Below are 20,291 nucleotides of genomic sequence, written 5' to 3'. Positions count from 1 at the left end.
GACAACCAACAGTGATGTCCCCCATAAGCTTACTATGGGCATCAGTTGTCGGCTGTCCTATCTCTCCCCTGAAGCCACTGCTGGGAATCAATCACGTGCCCAGACTGGAGCACCCTGAGATAAGGTAAGTAGAAGCATCTTCCTTCTACAGCAGGGGTCTCAAATTGGCGGCCCTCCAGCTGTTGCAGAACTACAAGTCCCATGAGGAACTGCAAGGCTGCCAGTTAGAGCTCTTTCACACGGAGCGGATCCGTAATTGATCCGCTCCGTAAGCCCGTCTGGCTCTGCGGGGATTCCTCCGTAATCCCCGCTGAGCTGTCGGTGGACAGGGCGGTCCCCGCACACAGTGCAGAGACCGCCCTGCCTATCCTCCGCTCTCGCCTATGGGGAATTGGATGAATACGGACCGTATTCATCCGATCCGTTCCGCCGGACGGAAGAAAAATAGGGTTTTTCTTCGGTCCGCAAAAGCGTATCTTTGCGGATGCGGATAGTTGCGGACGTTAGCGGATGCATCATCCGCTAACGTCTGCAATCCCATAGGGAACCATTACAAGTCCGTAAACGAACTTGTAATAAACGGACCGTTTGTCCGTATGTGTGAAAGGGCCCTTACAAGCATGACTCCCACAGGCAAAGGCATAATGGGACTTATTTTTTTTGCAACAGCTGGAGGGCCATCAGTTTGAGACCCCTGACGCGGACAGTGCCCACTCTGCTCTATGGGCGGCCTGGTGTATACGGATTCCGTTGTTTGTTTACATCCAATTGTTCTCTGATCTGAGATGGAGGACAGGCTCCCTTCCTTCCTTCCTTTTTTTTTTTTTTTTACGGATCAGATTAGGGGTAGGCGGGTGTAAACAAGCCAAGAAACAATGCAGGCACCTCTGAGTGTGGGCTGTAACATATATAGTAAACCACAATAGTAAAAACTCACATGTTAATACTTGATGACAGGCACCTCTTCATGTGTATAGTCCAGTGATGCATCCATGGCACTGGTCTGCGGGGAGAGTCGCCCTGGCCACTCTGACGGCTGTCCTGGCCAGCAAGATGGTGGTGTATAGGAGGAAAGCTGTGGGAGAGGGGTTGAACCAGTGGGTGTAAACAAGCATAAGTCAGTTTACACCCGCTGGTCCATAGGGGTGAATGGATCATCCGATCAGGTCCGCCTGAAAATCTGACAGGTGGATCTGATTGGAAAGGTCGTGTGAAAAAGGGGCCTAAAGCTTAGTTAGTTCTAGCCCAGAATTCTAATTTAAAGTGGTAGTAAACCGTTGGGCGTTTTTTCTTCATTTTTTTTTTTTTCCTTTAGCCTAGGTTCACACTGCTGCGAATTCAAAATTGCGGTAAAATGCGCGATTTTGCCGCGATTTCGGCCGCAATTTAATGTAAATCGCGGCCCGAAATCGCAAAAAGTAGTACAGGAACTACTTTTTGAAATCGCAGATGCGGCGTCGCACTGATTAGGACAGTGCCATTGCCGACAATTGCCGCCGATTTGAGATGCGATTTGACATGTCAAATCGCATCTCAAATCGTTCCAAATCGTACCCAGTGTGAACCAGGGCTCAAACCTGAAAGGCAATGTCATAATGTGCTAGTATGCATTGCATGCTAGCACATTATGTGAAACGGAGAGCATGCACTGGTGACGTCACCTCCTGCATGTACAGTAAATAACACCTAAATGGTGCAAGTTTAGGAGATATTTGAAGTACCCATAGGTAAGCCTTTTTCTAGACTTGCCTATAGGTAAAATTCATGCATTTTTTTTCACTATCAGTTTAAAGTGGAGTTCCACCCAAAAATGAAACTTCCACTTTTTGGATTCCCCTCCCCCCTCCGGTGTCACATTTGGCACCTTTCAGGGGGGAGGAGGGAGCAGATACCTGTGTATTTACCTGCATTTGTCATTTTGTCACATCATTAAAGCAGAACTAAAGGGATACTCCTTGTTGTCCAATGGTCTGTGTCTCTCGCCAGCACCTACATTGTCTCCCGCCAGCACCTACATTGTCTCCTGTGTGTAGGCTTTCAGCCATCTTCATTGGCTGGTGCAGGATGAGGTCACTCCTGTGCTTGTGTAGGAGCTAGACGTCCCGGCACACAGGGATCAGTCCGACGCTATACTGTGCATATGCAGCTCAGTTTACATGCCAGGGAACGCTGATGGCAGAAAGGTACAGGCCTTTTATTGTAGGAGAGACATTGCTTGTCTCTTCTGCAATAAACAGCCTGCCTGCTCACAGAACTTTTAGCTGTCAGTGCCCACGCTTCTGGTCCAGCAGTCTGGGGATTTGAAATCCCGGCTCTTCTCTCTGCGGAACTTCTGGAGTGGATCACAGTGAGTCCCTGGGGTAGATTCAGGTAGCTTTTACGGCGGCGTAATTTCAAATCTGCGCCGGCGTATCGTTACGCCGATTCTCAAAGGCAGATACGCTAAAAAAAAATAGGCTTCCTCCTTGGACGTAACTTGAATGCGGCGGCGTAGATTTGTGTGCAATATTACGTTGGCCGCTAGGGGCGCTTCCGTTGTTTTCGGCGTAGAATATGTAAATTACCTAGATATGCCGATTCAGAAACGTACGTACGGCGCAATTTATTTACGCCGTTTACTTTAGGCTTTTTTGACGTAAGGTTGCTCCTGCTATTAGAAGGCGCAGCCAATGTTAAGTATGGACGTCGTTCCTGCTTCGAAATTTTAATTTTTGACGTCGTTTGCGTCAGTCGTTCGTGAATAGGGCTGGACGGAGTTTACGTTCACGTCGAAACCAATACGTCGTTGCGGCGTACTTGGGAGCAATGCACACTGGGATATGTACACGGACGGCGCATGCGCCGTTCGTAAAACACGTCAATCACGTCAGGTCATCACATATTAGCATAAAACACGCCCCCCCTTCCACATTTGAATTACGCGGGCTTACGCCGGCCCCATTTACGCTACCGCAACTTACGGAGCAAGTGCTTTGTGAATACAGCGTAAATACGATACGCTGCGCCGCCGTAAGAAGAAGCGCAGGTACATGAATCTAGCCCCCTGTGTATTCGCTGACCAATCATAATAGCTTTGGTCTGTCTCAGAAGCGCTGCACATAGAACAAGCAAAAGAGTGGGGATTTAAAATCCCTAGACCGCTGGCCACTGACAGCGCAGCATCCCTTCAAGTACAGCAGCGACTGGGGAGGCTGTTTTTTTTTATTTTTTTATTTCCTTTTTGTTTTTTCCCCGAACTAATGCAGCACCTGCACTGTTTAATGCTATTGCTTTCCTCTTCTCGCAGTCCCTGTTGGCAGTGTAGGCTTCTCCCCTCCCATGGGGACCTCCTGCTAAGTCAGGTACTAAGGGGAACCCATGTGTGCCAAGCTTTGTACATTCATAGAAATGCCCAGGGTTATTTAGGGTGGGTCATAATCATGTAAAGGAAAGAGGCAAAAAGTAGCACCATGTTGTTGTTCTGAACTTCATGACCATTTTTATTTGCGGTGTAGGTGTAAGGCAAAAACTAAGAAAAAATCCTGCTGTGACGACGGGTAAGGGGGGATCTTCTCCATGTGGTCACAACATTCATTCACAGCGATCTTTGAATGAACTACACCTGCCGTCTTCCACTGTGACAGATGACTTGTAATTCTCATTGAACTGTGAGGGTACTGGTAAGTGCTCTCATAATTCATTGACTTTCCTGCTCTCCAGTAACTGTCTGCCCGTATAGGAAGTCCAGCGGAACTGTGCAGGTGTTCTGCATTGTTCATTTTGGATGAGCCATGCTGCTTGCGTTCGTTTCACCATCTTTACAAAGAGAAGAAAGTGGCGCTTTGTGTGAAAGAGTTCGGAGTGCAAGCCTGGTTTACACTGAAGCCATTTCAGATGTGAATCGGATTTTGTACTGAATCGCATGACAAGGGAATTAAAGGAGATGTCCCGCCTTTGCTTATTTGGCTGGGCTTTTCCTAAGGGTTACAGGAGTGCAATTAATTTTGCACTCCTGTGACCCATTTTCAGCAGAGAGCGTCTGCTCTCTGCTGACGTCAAAGGAATCCGTCCAGGCACCGGGTTATCACGAGTCACGACAATAAAGTCTGGATCCGCAAGGTGCTTTGACTGATGCCCCGCTCAGCAAGCCTCTGAGATGAGATGGCTGCTCCCCACCACTTCAAAGCTCAGTGCTCCTGTGAGCATAGAGGAGCAGAGCGGAGAGCTGCTGATTGACAGTTAGCAGCTCTCTGCTCAGGGAGCTGTGAGAACTGAGCCATCGGCAGTGTTTGATCACTCGGTTCTCAGTACGGAGATGCCGGGAGACAGATGCAACAATGGACTGATGCTGCATCCACCTCTAGGTAAGTATGATTCTGGGAAAAACAAACAATACTTCTCTTTTAACATTGGTTCATATGGAGCCTGATCACATCAGTGCAGAGCAGCTGAGATCCATCTTTGGGAAAAGGTCTTGTACTTCTTTAGTGCGGTTCTGTGGCCCATACACTTCAATGGAAATGTTTTCAGATCGCTTCGGGCTCGTTTGCACTTGCTTCAAAACATGGGAAACACTTTTTTTTTAAAGCACTCTGAACGCCAATTAAAGTACCTATCACTAAATAAAATGGTTAGCTTTCAGTGCTGTTTACACATTGCTTTTGCTTTGCTTCAAAAATTATACCCCATGTTGTTTTAGTGATACTTCAAAGCCTCCATAGAAGTTTGACAAAGCTTGCTTTAAGCGCCTGCAGCTTTTGAGAGACTTTTATTCAGCTTTAGCTGCATTTTGGAGGTATGAGATATCAACGCACATACACAGGGCATCTGCCATGCTTCATTAAAACATAAAAAAAGTATCACTGAAGCACAGTCAAAGCCTCACAGAAGCATCAAAAACACAGCAAATAAGCATGTTGAAGTGGTAGACATTTTAATGTGTGTTGAAGTCTGAGCAAGTGTAAAAGAGCCCTACAGTATCTGTTCTATTGTCATATGATTCCAGCAGGTTTTCCTTCCCAGCACAGAAATCGCAGTAAATCGGTGTGAATTTACCCTAAAGCTTGAAAAGTTAAAATGAAACTATGATTGCAAAAGGTAAATGGTTCAAGTGTATGTCAGCAGGGGAACAAAACATGGTACATCTCTGCACTGCTTATACTTTTCTTTAGACTCTCTGCAAGTACAGAAAATGCTCCAATTCTCTTGTTCTGGTCTTACAACACAGTGCAGAAAACCCTAAGGCCGCGTACACACGGTCGAACATGTCCGCTGAAACTGGTCCGCGGACCAGTTTCCGCGGACATGTCTGACCGTGTGTACGGCCTAGCGGACAGGTTTCCAGCAGACAAAAGTTTCTTAGCAAGCTAAGAAACTTGTCCGCTGGAAACATGTCCGATGGTTAGTACACCTAATTGGACATGTCCGCTGGTTATGACGTGTAACCAGCGTCCCGAAATCCCGCGCATGCGTCGAATTGATTCGACGCATGTGTGGAAGCATTGCACTTTCGTGTTTGAGAACGTCGGTGTCTTCTACGTCACCGCGTTCTCTGTCCGCAGGGATTTTGGTCTGATGGTGTGTACACACATCAGACCAAAAGCTCCCAGGAGACATGTCCGATGAAGACGGTCCGCTGACCGCTTTCATCGGACATGTCTCCTCGTGTGTACGGGGCCTAACAGTTATTATCCCTGCCAGATTTTATACACACAGCTTGTAGGACTGACAACTATGTTTGTGATTTCATTGCAGCAGAGGCACTACAGAAAATGATCTCTGTCCTGTACTGGCAGGATTAACAGGTATTTACAGCGTTTGTCAAGAGACAAACCATGGGAAAGTGTGCATATATTGCAAATATGTATAGAATTTTTTTTCCCTTAGTTTTGCCTTATGCCGCGGGTTCTAAAAAATGCCGTTTTTTTTTTTTTAATGTCATTAAAAACGATCGTGTGTGGGTTTTAGAGCATTTTTCACGATCTAAAAAATGGGCATTAAAAATTTTGAACGTGCTCTATTTTTTCACAACGTTTTTAACGTTGTAAAAAATGGTCGTGTGTGGGCTTTAACGACGTGAAAAAAACGCGCCTGCTCAGAAGCAAGTTATGAGACGGGAGCGCTCGTTCTGGTAAAACTACCGTTTGTAATGGAGTAAGCACATTCATCACGCTGTAACAGACAGAAAAGTGCGAATCGTCTTTTACGAACACAAAATCGGCTAATGCAGCCCAAAGGGTGGCTTCATCCGCATGGAACTTCCCCTGTATAGTGCCGTTGTACGTCACCGTGCTTTGCTAGACCTTTTTTTCACGATCGTGTGTAGGCAAAAGCGTAATTTTTTTAGAACTCGAAAAACGATTGTGTGTGTGTACGCGGCATGGCACCTACACTGCAAAAAAAAATGGTCATGAAATTCAGAAAACCAACATGGTGCTACTTTTTGCTGTTTTCCTTCCCATGTTTATGACCCACCATTCATGATCTGTTTTATTGTAATGCTGGCCATGCACTCCACGAAAAATCATCCGAACAAACTTTCGAAAAACGAACGTTCGGTCGTGAGCGCAAACGATGGTGCCTTCATCTAATGACCGATAAATCGCTCAGTGGACATAATTAAAAAAAAAATTAGGTTTGTTCCTTTTTACATATACCTAGTGTAGAAAGTTTGGACGGGAAACACATTAACCTTCCGATTTATCGTTCGTTCGGCAGAAGATTTCCAAATGTGTCCTTCTTTTTTTCGGCTCAAAAGTCCCAACGATTATGGTTTTTGTGCCCATTAACTGTTCGAAAAACGAAAACTGTCTGAACGGCTGATTTTTCGTATACTGTATGGCCAGCATTAGTCAGGCTGCCTTTTTATTAATAGAGAGAGGGTGCAATCTAAAGCCGGGTACACACCAACAGTTGCACAAAAAAAAAACTGACCGCTCCGGTTGGAGCCGCTGTACTAACAATGCAAGGTTAATTCAACGATCTCTTTTTAATGAGCTGTCGTGTTTTGATGGGGATGGCTTACAGAAGCCAGTTGAACAGACCGACATACACACGGGCCAAATGCCGGGCGTTTTTTATTTTTATTCTTTATTTAAATTATCCGGCATACACAAAACGGCCGATCTATTTGATCAGATACTTTAATAGGGTGAACACCAAACAGACCTACACAAAATCAAATATACAACATCAATCATGATTAGTGTAAATGTACGGGCGTCCATATCGGAGCGCCCAATAATCATAGTCTTCAAAACTTAAACTATTAGTGTAGCAGTCCACACTCTAGGCTCAATTTATCACTGCTGTCCTGCGTGCACGGGTTTTTTTTTTTTTTTTTACACCATTAAAGTAAAAAAGATAAAAATGTCAATGTCGGAAAAAGTGCTATAAAAAAAAGGGGGGGGGGGTAAATGGGTGAAAGAAGGAACCAGTATAGCTGCCGGCCGGGGGGATGGGGGGCCCAGTAAGTATTCCAACACTATGTTTAATAACCTCCGGAACCTCCTTCCTCTGATAATTTTAAAATATTCCATTTGGCTTAAGTTTTAGAATGGATCTCAATAGCAAATCCTCCATCCTGTTTATCTCTTCAATTCTTGTCAGCCATAGCGAGATTGTAGGGGGTCTCGTGTCTCTCCACTGCCAGCCAATACATGCTCTGGCAGCATTAAAAAGATGGTGCAAAATTGATTTGTTATGTTTTCCCAGGTATGTTTGAATTTTGTGTAGCAAAAATAGAGCCGGGTCTTCCGGGAGGATATGCTCTGTAAATTTCTGAGCTATCCGATCTACCTCCTTCTAGAAGTGCTCCAGCTTTGAACAAGACCAGAAAATATGGAGTAAGGTCCCCCTTTCTTCCTGACACCTCCAACATTTGTCTGAGATCAAGGGGGAGTATTTGTGAAGTAGTGAGGGTGTACGATACCATCTCGTCAAAAGTTTAAAGTTAGTTTCTTGGGAGCGCGTACATATTGATGACTTTAAAGCAGAGTATATAATCTGCCTATGTTGTACCTGGGGAAAAAGTCCTATCTAATGTCATTTCCCACTTCCTTATAAAGGGGGGGAAATATACTCCTCATGGGGGGCAACCAGTAACGCGTACATTTGCGAAAGTGTGTGGGAGCAGGGGCCGTCTCCTCACATAATTGTTCAGGGGAGTCATTGGTTGTTGGAAACTATCCGGGGGGTGGAAGGGTATTAAAAAGTGTCGCAACTGTACTCCACTCCAGAAGTCAAGGGAGAAGCGATCATTTGGCGAGGTCAGCACAGACAATGAGGGCCAGGTCATAGATTGTGCAAAATGCGACGCCTGGTAGCACTGCAAATCCAGAAGTGTTCTGAAAGATCCCTTTTGCAACCCCAGGGGGAAGCGGGGATTACCCACAATAGGATAAAGGGGGGGGGGGAGTAGGCGGGCGATAGTGAGGTAGTAGAGCATATTCGGGAGCAAATACGCAAAGTGGGCCCCAAGGTTGGGTGCTTTTTAAGAGCAGGGTTAAGATCTCTAAAGCACCAAACCGCTCGACGCAATGGGACCATACATTGTGATTGCTCAATCTTTGGCCATAGTTTGCCTACACCGGTCTATTGGTCTCCCCAGATGAGCCTCCTGGTAATATGTCTGCATATCCGGTACCGCTACCCCACTGTGATGCTTAGGCATTGTCAACGTTGTAATCTAGGCCTTTTGTGGACCCAGATGAAATTGGTTATTAACGCATTGATCTGTTTAAAGAATTCTGAAGATATGTGGATGGGTAGTGTTTGAAAAAGATAACATTTGGGCAAGATTGACCTTTTACGTCATTGTCTGCTATCATTTTGCCGATGTGTACAGGGCTTTAGTAAAATATAAAACGTATTTATTTGAGTGAAAGACAATTGACAACTTATACAATGTTAGAAGCTTGCTCAACTGTTTGTGTAAGTTGCCAATTGGCTTTCACTCAAATAAATGTTTTTTTATTACACTTCTCCCTCCCCTCTTTATCTGTTTACCCAGAGCCACTTCAGTCTCTAATAGGTGCTGCATGAGACCAGCAAGAAGCTGCTCTAGGTGTTCCAATTGAAGATATGGACGTTTTGCTGAACTCATTTATATCGTCAGTAGAGTTGCACGATTAATCGTAAATTAATCGCAATCTCGATTAACCCCCCCCCCCCCTTGACGATCTCCAGGCCGAATGACCCGCGATTTTCAGGTGCGGCCATAGAAAAGTCCCTGTCTTCGGCCTAGCTCTGGAGCGGTGGCCATCTTGGTACACCCGGCGGCAGCTGTCTCGTCGGGAAGTGACGTTTCGTCGCCACCATCTTGCTCCGCCCCACACTCCTGTACAGTAATGTTAGTTAGAAGGGGGGCAAGCGGACATCTTGTTACACCCAACAGAGTAATAACTTTTACAGTTATTTTCAACACAAAACGGAGCTTATATGCTTAAATACAGTATATGTAAATCTGACAGACTGTTTACATCAGCCGTCACTAAATGGCGGCCCGCGTTCCGAGTCCGGACCGAGTGACGCTTCTTCCCGGACCGCCAGTATAATGTAAATGGCAGCGTTGGTTTGCTGGGATCGCGGGTTTCCTCAGCAACCACTGACGCTGCGTGCATGTGCCCGCCCCCTGCTCCTCACCGCAGGTCTCAGCGAAAACAAAAGTTGACTCACGGGGCGTGCGTAGGGGCGTGACGTCACGCGCGCCCCGCCCCCTGCTGCTCGCGGTTCCCGGCTCCCCCTGCGAGTAGAGGCGTGACGTCACGGGCGCACCCCGCCCCCCGCTGTTCGCGGTTCCCGGGTCCTGGCTCCCAATGTCTTGCAGCTTCCGCCCCTTCGATATTTAAGATGTGCCCTCCTGCATGCAAGGTATGTGTTAATCACTTAACTAGTGATCAAGTATTTTTATTGTGCACACTGCTGGGCATATATAAATTAAAGGTCAGGCTGATGGGCACCTTTTTTTATTTTAAGGGGCACTCTAATGGACAAATTTTATTTTAAGGGGCACGCTGATGGGTATATTTTGTTAAGGGGCACACTGATGGACATATTTTGTTGTGCCCATCAGAGTGCCCCTTAACATAAAATGTGGCCATCAGTTTGCACATTAAAAATATACCCATCAGCGTGCCCCTTAAAATAAAATTTGTCCATCAGCATGCCTCGTAAAATAAAATTTGTCCATCAGCGTGCACCTTAAATTACATTTTGTCCATCAGCGTGCCCCTTAAAATAAAATGTGCCCATCAGAGTGCCCCTTAAAATAAAATGTGCCCATCAGCGTGACCCTTATTTTATGTTAAGGGCACATTTACATTACCGGGCACGCTGTTGGACATATTTTATGTTAAGGGACACTCCGATGGGCACATTTTTGGTAATGAGCACTCTGGTGGGCATATTTTATGTTAAGGGGCATGTTTTGTTGTGCTCATCGGAGTGCCCCTTAATATAAAATGTGCCCATCGGGGTGTCCCTTAACATAAAATGTGCCCATCAGAGGGTCCCTTAACATATAATGTGCCCATCAGCGTGACCCTTATTTTATGTTAAGGGGCATGCTGATGGGCACATTTTATGTTAAGGGGGACTCTGATGGGACATCTGATGTAAGGAGGCACTCTGACGGGAATGCCTGATTTAAAGGGGCACTGTGATGGGGACACCTGATGTAAAGGGGCACTGTGATGGGGACACCTGATGCAAAGGGGCACTGTGATGGGGACACCTGATGCAAAGGGGCACTGTGATGGGGACACCTGATGTAAAGGGGCACTGTGATGGGGACACCTGATGTAAAGGGGCACTGTGATGGGGACACCTGATGTAAAGGGGCACTGTGATGGGGACACCTGATGTAAAGGGGCACTGTGATGGGGACACCTGATGTAAAGGGGCACTGTGATGGGGACACCTGATGTAAAGGGGCACTGTGATGGGGACACCTGATGTAAAGTGGCACTGTGATGGGGACACCTGATGTAAGAGGGCACTGTGATGGGGACCCCTGATGTAAAGGGGCACTGTGATGGGGACACCTGATGTAAAGGGGCACTGTGATGGGGACACCTGATGTAAAGGGGGACTGTGATGGGGACACCTGATATAAAGGGGCACTGTGATGGGGACACCTGATGTAAAGGGGCACTGTGATGGGGACACCTGATGTAAAGGGGCACTGTGATGGGGACACCTGATGTAAAGGGGCACTGTGATGGGGACACCTGATGTAAAGGGGCACTGTGATGGGGACACCTGACGTAAAGGGGCACTGTGATGGGGACACCTGACGTAAAGGGGCACTGTGATGGGGACACCTGATGTAAAGGGGCACTGTGATGGGGACACCTGATGTAAAGGGGCACTGTGATGGGGACACCTGATGTAAAGGGGCACTGTGATGGGGACACCTGATGTAAAGGGGCACTGTGATGGGGACACCTGATGTAAAGGGGCACTGTGAAATTGTACATTTCTCATGTTTTAATAGAAATACAATAACTACAATCTTTCTCAGAGTCATAACACAGACTTGAGATTCGGACCTCGGCCCAAAGAAAATTTTGGCGACCGGACCTCCTTGAATTTTAATTAAGTACCCCTGGTTTACATGTTACATTTTAAAAGCAGCAGCAAACCTTACATGCTTGCTAATGTGACAGAACACCTCTGATTTTCACATTTAGTTAAATGTGAAAACCAGAGGTGTTCTTTCACATTAGCAAGCATGTAAGGTCAGCAGGTTTGCTGCGGCTTTTAAAATTGACATGTAAACAGTCCGTCAGATTTACATATACTTTTTTTAAGCACATAAGCTCTGTTTTATGTTGATAATAACTTTAAAGTGGTAGTATACTCTGTACTACCACTTTTACCTACAACTAAGCCTATAATGAGGCTTACCTGTAGGTATAAAGAATATCTCCTAAACCTGAACGGTTTAGGAGATATTCCTCTCGCAATGCGCCGCAGGGATCCTCGCCTAAAGGCCCGGCAGCCGCCAGACCTTGCCGGCAAGAAGTCTCCCACGCGTGACGACATTGACGCTCCAGCCACTCACAGCGCTGGAGCGGCGATACCCGGAAGACACGCCGAGGTAAGATGACATCTCCCTCGGCGTGTACCAGGTAAGTTCCCTACGACTCGTTCCAAGGTAAGTATTTCATAATGAGCTAGTATGCGGTGCATACTAGCTCATTATGGCTGTTGCCTTTCAGGTAGGTTTAAAAAAAAAAAACAAGAACAGGGTTTACTACCACTTTAAATAATTTTTTTTCGAGAGAATCGTGATATTCATTTTATGCAAAAGAATCGCGATTCTCATTTTTCCAAGAATCGTGCAGCTCTAATCGTCAGTATGCACACAACACTCATTGTGCCATATACCCCCTTTTTCTGTCTATGCACTTTCCCAAAGTAGAACTCCAACTAAAGTTTTATTGTCCCTAAAATCCACTAGGCAATACAGTGCCTGTTATGATTAGTCTGCTCCTGCATGGTTTTGGTGTGCATGGCTAATTTATGATTTCATCTATGAAGTGCCGGGCGTGGTTGCCCTTTTATAACGGATTTAGTTAGTATTATGTGTGTTTTTCTTCATCTCCATAGCATGTATGGGAGTGGTGTTCAGTAGTTCACAGATGTTGTTCATAGGGCTGATGCAACGCGGGGTTTGACCTATCACTGCAGAGTGCACAGGAACCTGCGAGCTCCTCGGATTTCTGGCAGGATTTTTTTTTCCTAAACGGATATATCCTAACTCTTTCAATGGTACATTATCAGACCAAAAGGGAGCACAAAATAGAAGTTCAATGTTGGGGGTTTACATTTATTTAAAGGGCACTTAGGCCACAGTCACACAAGCATGCATGTCTATGCAGAATCCTGCACCTGAGAATCGCAGGTACTGCGTAAGGCCTTCAGTACTAATCCATGATAAGATGCGTCTGTATGCTGGTAATGACAGATCTGAGGGTATATATGCTTGCAGGTTGGGATGTACGCCCCTGGATGCAGACCGTTTATGTCCAGGGGCATACATCCGACCTTGTAAGCATGTATACTCTTGGATCTGCATTTGCCAGCATACATCCTCATCTTGTCATTAATTTGTACAGGCAGATGTACGCAACAGGGTTCTGCACAGACATGCATGCTGTGTGGCCCTCCACTCTTGTGTAAATAAGCCCTCTTGTTTAAAGTACAAATTCACCTTTTGTAACATATATTACACCCATATTCAGGGGGTAACGTAACATGTTACAAATGTACTTGCCCCCACCCACATTCCCCTGTTTTGGCAGTGTGGATCGTCTTCCCCCCCGCCTTAATCTAAAGAAGATATGGCCATGCTGGGCTCCATGTTCTGTGAATAAATGGACTACAGCTACCAACAGCCTTTATTTTTTGTTAAAAGGTGAACTTATCCTTTTTAAAGCGGAGTTTAACCCAAAAATTGAACTTCTGCTTTAAGTTACCGTGACCCCCAGATATGCCACATTTGGCATGTTTTTTTGGAGGGGAAGGGAGGATACCCTCTTTTTAGGGCCATCCAGCTCTTACTTCCTCCCGGGAAGTTCACCTTTCCCCCCTCCTTCTCTCATGCAATCTTCTGGCACAGGTCCCAGAAGATTGCCTGGCCAATCGCAGCTCGGCTCGCGCATACACAGTGCATGCCCAGCTGTGAAACCATAGCCGGGCGCCCACAGTCATGATGGCGGAGCAGAGGAGGGGGAGAGGAGCAAGACTTCGTACACCCGCATCGCTGGACTGTAGGACAGGCGAGTGTCCGATTTATTAAAAGTCAGCAGCTAGCTACACTTTTTGTAGCTGCTGACTTTTATAAGGGTGGAACTCTGCTTTAAGCTCAGGAATTTAGCATTTAGGCCTCTTTCACACGGACAAATCTGCTTGCTCAGCAGGGGATCTCCCCGCTGTTCCCCCTCTGAGCAGGCAGATTACAGGTCTGTGTCCACTCTGCATAGCGGAGATCAGCAGACACAGTCCCACTCTATGGGGCGATCAGATGGAAATGGACCCCTGTCTATTTCTATCCGTTGCTGTCCAATTTGCTAGACAAATGGAAAATAGGCCCATCATTTGGTGGACAGGATCGGATGGCCACAGGTGTATATCCACTGCTCCATAAAGAACAACGCAGGGTCTGATCGGACCCCCTGAAAAAACGGACAGGCGGACCTGATTGGACAGGCGGACCTGATTGGACAGGCGGACCTGATTGGACAGGCGGACCTGATTGGACAGGCGGACCTGATTGGACAGGCGGACCTGATTGGACAGGCGGACCTGATTGGACAGGCGGACCTGATTGGACAGGCGGACCTGATTGGACAGGCGGACCTGATTGGACAGGCGGACCTGATTGGACAGGCGGACCTGATTGGACAGGCGGACCTGATTGGACAGGCGGACCTGATTGGACAGGCGGACCTGATTGGACAGGCGGACCTGATTGGACAGGCGGACCTGATTGGACAGGCGGACCTGATTGGACAGGCGGACCTGATTGGACAGGCGGACCTGATTGGACAGGCGGACCTGATTGGACGAAAGGGCTAAAAGACCTACCGCCTACATGTCCAGAACTTTTTCTTAGATTTAGTAAAATAGATAATTTTCTCGAGTCGTCTTCCAGGACGGCACCTTGAGAGTAGACTGGCTTCACCTGACAGGAAACACAATCAAAAAGAGGTTTAAAAACCCCGCCCCTCCCCGTGCACCTCAGTTCATGATTGTGTTTCCCCCAGCGAAACGTTTTTTTGTTTTTCCAAAAAGACCTAAGGCCTGGGGCTGGTGGTCCCCCTCTTGGAAGGTGAGCCATGGGTCCTGGGAGGCCTTGAGCTCAGTGAGGCTATTGCCTGTCCAGAGGGTCTCCCTGTATTGAGGGGGGGGGGGAGCTGAAGGAAAAACCATGTTTGGAAACCCCCCCCCCCCCCCCCCCCCGGCTAGGTGTATCTGGGATAGTGGCTATCTCAGAACACCTAGGTGGCTGGAATCCCTCTCTCCCGAGCGTCTTCCTACCTGCTGGGCCGGGTAAAGATGCATCTCCGTGCTGTGGACTCGGCTGCTGTTCTCCCAGGCTCATTTCTCGGTGGAGCCAGCATTCGACGCTGCGTCGATGGCGGCGCAGGGTGATGACGTACTTCCGGTTCCGGTCTTCACCAAAATGGCGGCCGCCATCGGCGTTAGCTCACACACACACGGAGCGCAGCAGGGGAGAGAGTGGCGCCCGATTCGAAGGTGCCATGGAGCGTGAGGACCGCCCGGCACTAACCGCTGCTGCAGAGAAAGCCACCAGGGGTGAGTCTACATCTAAAAAACCTCATTGGGGCACTTGGACTGGGTCCTTATTCCCCACACACCCCCCTTCCCTTCCCCTACTCCCTTTTTGATTAAAGCCTCTGTCTTTTACTTTCAGGGGAAGAGGTTACTGCCCAGGGGGAGGCTTCTAGTATTTCTACTAAACATACATCTAAAGCTAAAAGATGTGGGAATTGTAGCATTAAGCTAACCACAGATTATTCCAAGCTTTTGTGTGCTAAGTGCATTCAAAAACTCACAGGGAAGGAAACTTCGCTAATAATGAAAGAATTCCTGACGGTTCAGTCAGAGATGCTTTCCACATTAAAAGAGTTTAAAGAGGTCTTAAAACCCAAAGGACCTGATCCCCTAGCAGCTGGACCCTCCTCACAGGAAAGCTTATCCACCTCGGCTCCAAAATTGTTGAGGGCTAGGGACGTTCTTCTGTCAGACTCTGAGGATTCAGAGGCTCAGGAAGAGGGTCTCATTGATAGCCAGACAGATGAGGAGGATGAAGATGCTAGATCAGGCAAATTCATTTTTTCAGCAGATGACATGGGTGGTTTACTGGCGGCTATCTATACCTCTGAGGGGATTCAGCAGCCGGCCGAACTAGTGTCAGCACAGGATAAGATGTACCAGGGTTTAGCTAAACCCCAGCCAAAGGTTATCCCAGTTCACCAATCTCTTCAGGACTTAGTTCTAAGAGAGTGGGCAGAACCTGAAAAGAAGTTACTTGGGTACAAAACCTGGAAAAGGCGCTGTCCCTTTAAGGAGGAACTAGAAAACAAATTTTTCAAAGTCCCTAAACTAGACGCTTCCCTAGCTCAACTGTCGAGACAGTCTGACCTTTCCTTTGAGGATGCTGGGAATTTAAAAGATTCACTAGACAGACGGGCAGAGACCTCCCTTCGCAGGGCCTGGGAGGCTAATGCGGCAGCCCTTGGGCCCGCCCTGGCCTCATCCTGCATTGCCAGAAATACGGACACCTGGCTATCCAGGATGTTGGAACATATCCCGCAGACTTCAAAGTTTAAAGATATCCGAGATTCCCTTAGAGTCATAGGTAGCGCTGTCGCCTATCTAGCAGACGCATCAATTGAGTCCGCTCGAGCCTCTGCTAAAACGGGCGCTCTTATTAACGCCTCAAGAAGGGCACTATGGCTCAAAACATGGGAAGGAGATTTGGCCTCCAAATCCCGTCTCTGTGCCCTACCCTTTGAGGGATCCCTCCTCTTTGGGACAGGTTTAGACCAGGCTCTAACTAGGGCCTCAGAAAAGGGTAAACGGTTCCCTCCCAAACCTAAACAAAATAGGAGGAGATTTTTTCGAGGCCCCCAGAATAAAAATCGACCTTCAGACCGAAGAGCGGCCTTTAATAGGAGGTGGATCACAGGAAAGGATAAACCAAAAGGGGGAATCCTTTTCCCTGATCCTAAACCCGCTGGAAAAGAATCCAAGTGACTCGAGAGTCGGGGGAAGGCTCTCCCGATTTTTTCCAGCCTGGGAAAGCATAACGCGAAGTCCTCACATTTTGCAGATAGTGAAGGAAGGTTACAGATTGGAATTCCGCCATCTTCCCCCACCAATTTTCCTCCTCACACATTTACCCCAAAATCCCCTCAAAGCGGCAAGCCTTCTAGGGAATGTGTCAGACCTAGCACAACAGGGGGTCATAGTCCCGGTTCCGGTAGACCAACAGAGTCGGGGTGTACTCTCACATCTTCGTAGTACCAAAACCCTCGGGGAAATTCCGTCTAATTATCAACTTAAAACCCCTGAATACTTATCTCCTCTACAAGAGGTTCCGCATGGAGAACATTTACAGTCTCAAAGGACTTCTTTTAAAAGGGGTATTTATGATAACCATAGACCTGAAGGACGCCTACCTCCATGTCCCCATTTACCAGGACCATCAAAGATTCCTGAGATTCGCCATTGTTTCCCCACAGGGGATCCAACACTGGCAATTCACCGCTCTCCCCTTTGGGCTTGCCTCCAGCCCAAGAGTTTTCACGAAGGGCTAGCAGAGGTGGTCGCCTCTCTACATCTGAAGGGCATCTCCCTTGTTCCCTACCTCGACGATCTGCTGCTGTTCAATCCCAGTCGAGCACTTCTTCTCACGGACCTGACCACCGTCCTGACTACACTGGAATCCTTAGGATGGATTATAAACAGAGAAAAATCTTCTCTCCTCCCAGAACAGAGGAAAATCTATCTGGGATTCTTATTAGATTCCTTAGAGAAAAAGCTTCTCCTACCAGTAGTCAAGGTCCAGAAACTCATCTCAGTGGTCAGGTCTGTCAGGGGAACAGCAGATATTTCTCTCAGGGAGATCATGAGGTTGTTGGGACTTATGACCTCATGCATCCCAGCAGTTCCGTGGGCCCAGCTCCACTACAGGCCACTACAGGCCTTCCTCCTCTCCTCCTGGGACGGGAAGGAAACATCCCTAGACTCCAGGGTCTCCATTCCAGAGTCGGTAAAGAACACTCTAGAGTGGTGGCTCATTCCTCGGAACTTGGAAAGAGGCCTTCAGTGGAACCAGTCAAACCCCCTCAGGATAACCACGGATGCCAGCTCCCGGGGATGGGGAGCCCACATGGCGGGCCTACAGGCCCAGGGTTCCTGGGATCGACACCAAAGGGAGTCGTCTTCCAACTTCCGAGAATTATCAGCGGTCGGAAGAGCCTTGGAAGCGTTCGAGGAGAGAATCCTGAACCAGGAAATACAAATTCTCTCCGACAACGCGACCACGGTGGCGTTTCTGAACCATCAGGGAGGCACCAGGTCCCGTTCGCTCCTAAGGTTGTCCCTAGAAATTCTAGGCTGGGCAGAACAGAGGGTCCGCTCCCTGTCAGCAGTTCACATCAGGGGAGTCCTAAACCTAGAAGCGGACTTTCTAAGCCGCCAACCCATTCTCCAGGGAGAGTGGGAACTAAGTCAGGAGGTCTTCGATTTGGTATGTCATCATTTCGGCACCCCAGAAATAGACCTCTTTGCTCACAGGAGGAACAAGAAGATAGAAAGATTCTTCTCCCTCTCCCGGGATCAAGGATCGGAGGGTGTGGACGCGTTGGCCCAGGCCTGGACATTTTACCTAGCCTATGCCTTCCCTCCCCTGAATCTGATCCCGAGGGTATTGCAAAAACTGAGTCGTTCACAAGGGAAGCTGATCCTGATCGCTCCCTGGTGGCCCAAAAGATCTTGGTTTCCAATGTTAGAACAGTGGTCAGTCCTTCCTCCCCTCCCTCTCCCGGTCCGGGTGGACCTTCTGCGGCAGGGGCCGATCTTTCATCCAGAGCCAGGCTTTTTCAGTCTGACGGCCTGGTACTTGAGAGGTGGAACCTGCAGCGGAAGGTTTGCTCAGAGAAGGTAATAGATACCCTCTTAGCGAGTCGTAAGGAAGTTACCAGGAAGATCTATGCCAGGACCTGGGGAGTGTTTTCACGCTGGTGCGCGGCAAGACAAGCTCCACTACCCGAAATATCAGTTATCTTGGAGTTCCTTCAGGAAGGGGTAGGTCTGGGTCTAGCTACGAGAACCCTAAGAGTACAGGTTGCCGCCTTGTCCTACTTTTTAGACAAGAGGCTGGCTCTGGATCCTCTTATTAAGAGGTTCCTAACGGCCAGGGATAGGTTGTCACCTATACAGATATCCAGAGTTCCCCCTTGGGACCTCTCCCTGGTGTTAGATCAGCTATCCAAACCTCCGTTTGAACCGATAGACAGCATTCCGGTTAGGCTGTTAGTATTTAAATTCTCCTTTCTTTTGGCCATCACCACGGCCAAAAGGATAGGAGACATGCAAGCGCTCTCAATCAAAGAGCCTTATTTTCGGTTATTTGAGGACAGGGTAGTCCTAAGTCAGGATCCCCTGTATCTACCTAAGGTGGCTACGAAGTTTCATAGGTCACAAGAAATTATACTTCCTTCTTTTTGCGCAAACCCACAGAATGAAAGAGAACGGACCTTTCATTGTTTGGATGTAAGACGCTGTTTGTTAATTTATTTAGAAAGGGTGAGCGAATTCAGACGCTCATCACACTTGCTAATCAACTTTTCAGGACAGAAAAAGGGTTGCCAAGCATCTAGAGCCTCCATATCTAGATGGATAAAACAGGCAATTTCAGTAGCATACAGTAAGGCTGGCAAAACAGTACCTAAAGTCAAGGCACATTCCACGAGATCTATAGCAACCTCCTGGGCAGAGAGAGCAGGAGTTTCAGTGGAACAAATCTGTAGATCAGCAACGTGTTCAAGCCAGAACACCTTTCTAAAACACTACCGAGTGGAACTCCTGTCACCCCAAGACTTGACGTTTGGCAGAAGAGTCCTGCAGGCAGTGGTCCCGCCCTAAGGTAGGCCTGAGGGTTACTTGCTTATCTCTCAAGGTGCCGTCCTGGAAGACGACTCGAGAAAATACCAGTTACTCACCGGTAGCTGTTTTTCTATGAGTCTTACAGGACGGCAGGCCTATTTCCCACCCTGATGACTTTGTATGGTTTGTATTTTCATATACTGGTTCCCGTGCTCTTATGGTGGTTACTTTATCACGAACTGAGGTGCACGGGGAGGGGCGGGGTTTTTAAACCTCTTTTTGATTGTGTTTCCTGTCAGGTGAAGCCAGTCTACTCTCAAGGTGCCGTCCTGTAAGACTCATAGAAAAACAGCTACCGGTGAGTAACTGGTATTTTTTAATCTTCATATCATATGGTTTGAAGGTAACTTGGTGTTCCAGGAACACCTAAACACTTGCCCAATTCAGCCTATTAAAATGTATCTGGGACTGTCCTGCTTTAGTACAGCAAATCCTGTATTACGTACTAAAGTCTTCTGAAAGTGTTTTGTTTATTGATAACTAATTCTGAAGGAAGAAAGTTGGACAACATATTTATTACTGTCAAGGGGTTTAGCGCTTATTCAAACCACACAATATTGTGTTCATAATGTGTGTGCTGTGACCACATACTGCCGTGCGCTGCATTG

At 47.5% G+C, this 20,291-nt stretch overlaps 1 protein-coding gene across 2 annotated transcripts in view; it reads left to right on the top strand.

Annotated features, from left to right (window-relative positions):
• Positions 1-20,291, top strand: part of ILRUN (inflammation and lipid regulator with UBA-like and NBR1-like domains) — a 44,424-nt gene that overhangs the window by 766 nt on the left and 23,367 nt on the right. The window lies entirely within an intron of this gene.

This window comes from Rana temporaria, chromosome 2 (genome assembly GCF_905171775.1).
Source record: "Rana temporaria chromosome 2, aRanTem1.1, whole genome shotgun sequence".
In the NCBI taxonomy this organism is placed as follows: Eukaryota; Metazoa; Chordata; class Amphibia; order Anura; family Ranidae; genus Rana; species Rana temporaria.
The sequence above is the reverse complement of the archived record's forward strand: the minus strand, read 5'-3'. Positions and strand labels throughout refer to the sequence as shown.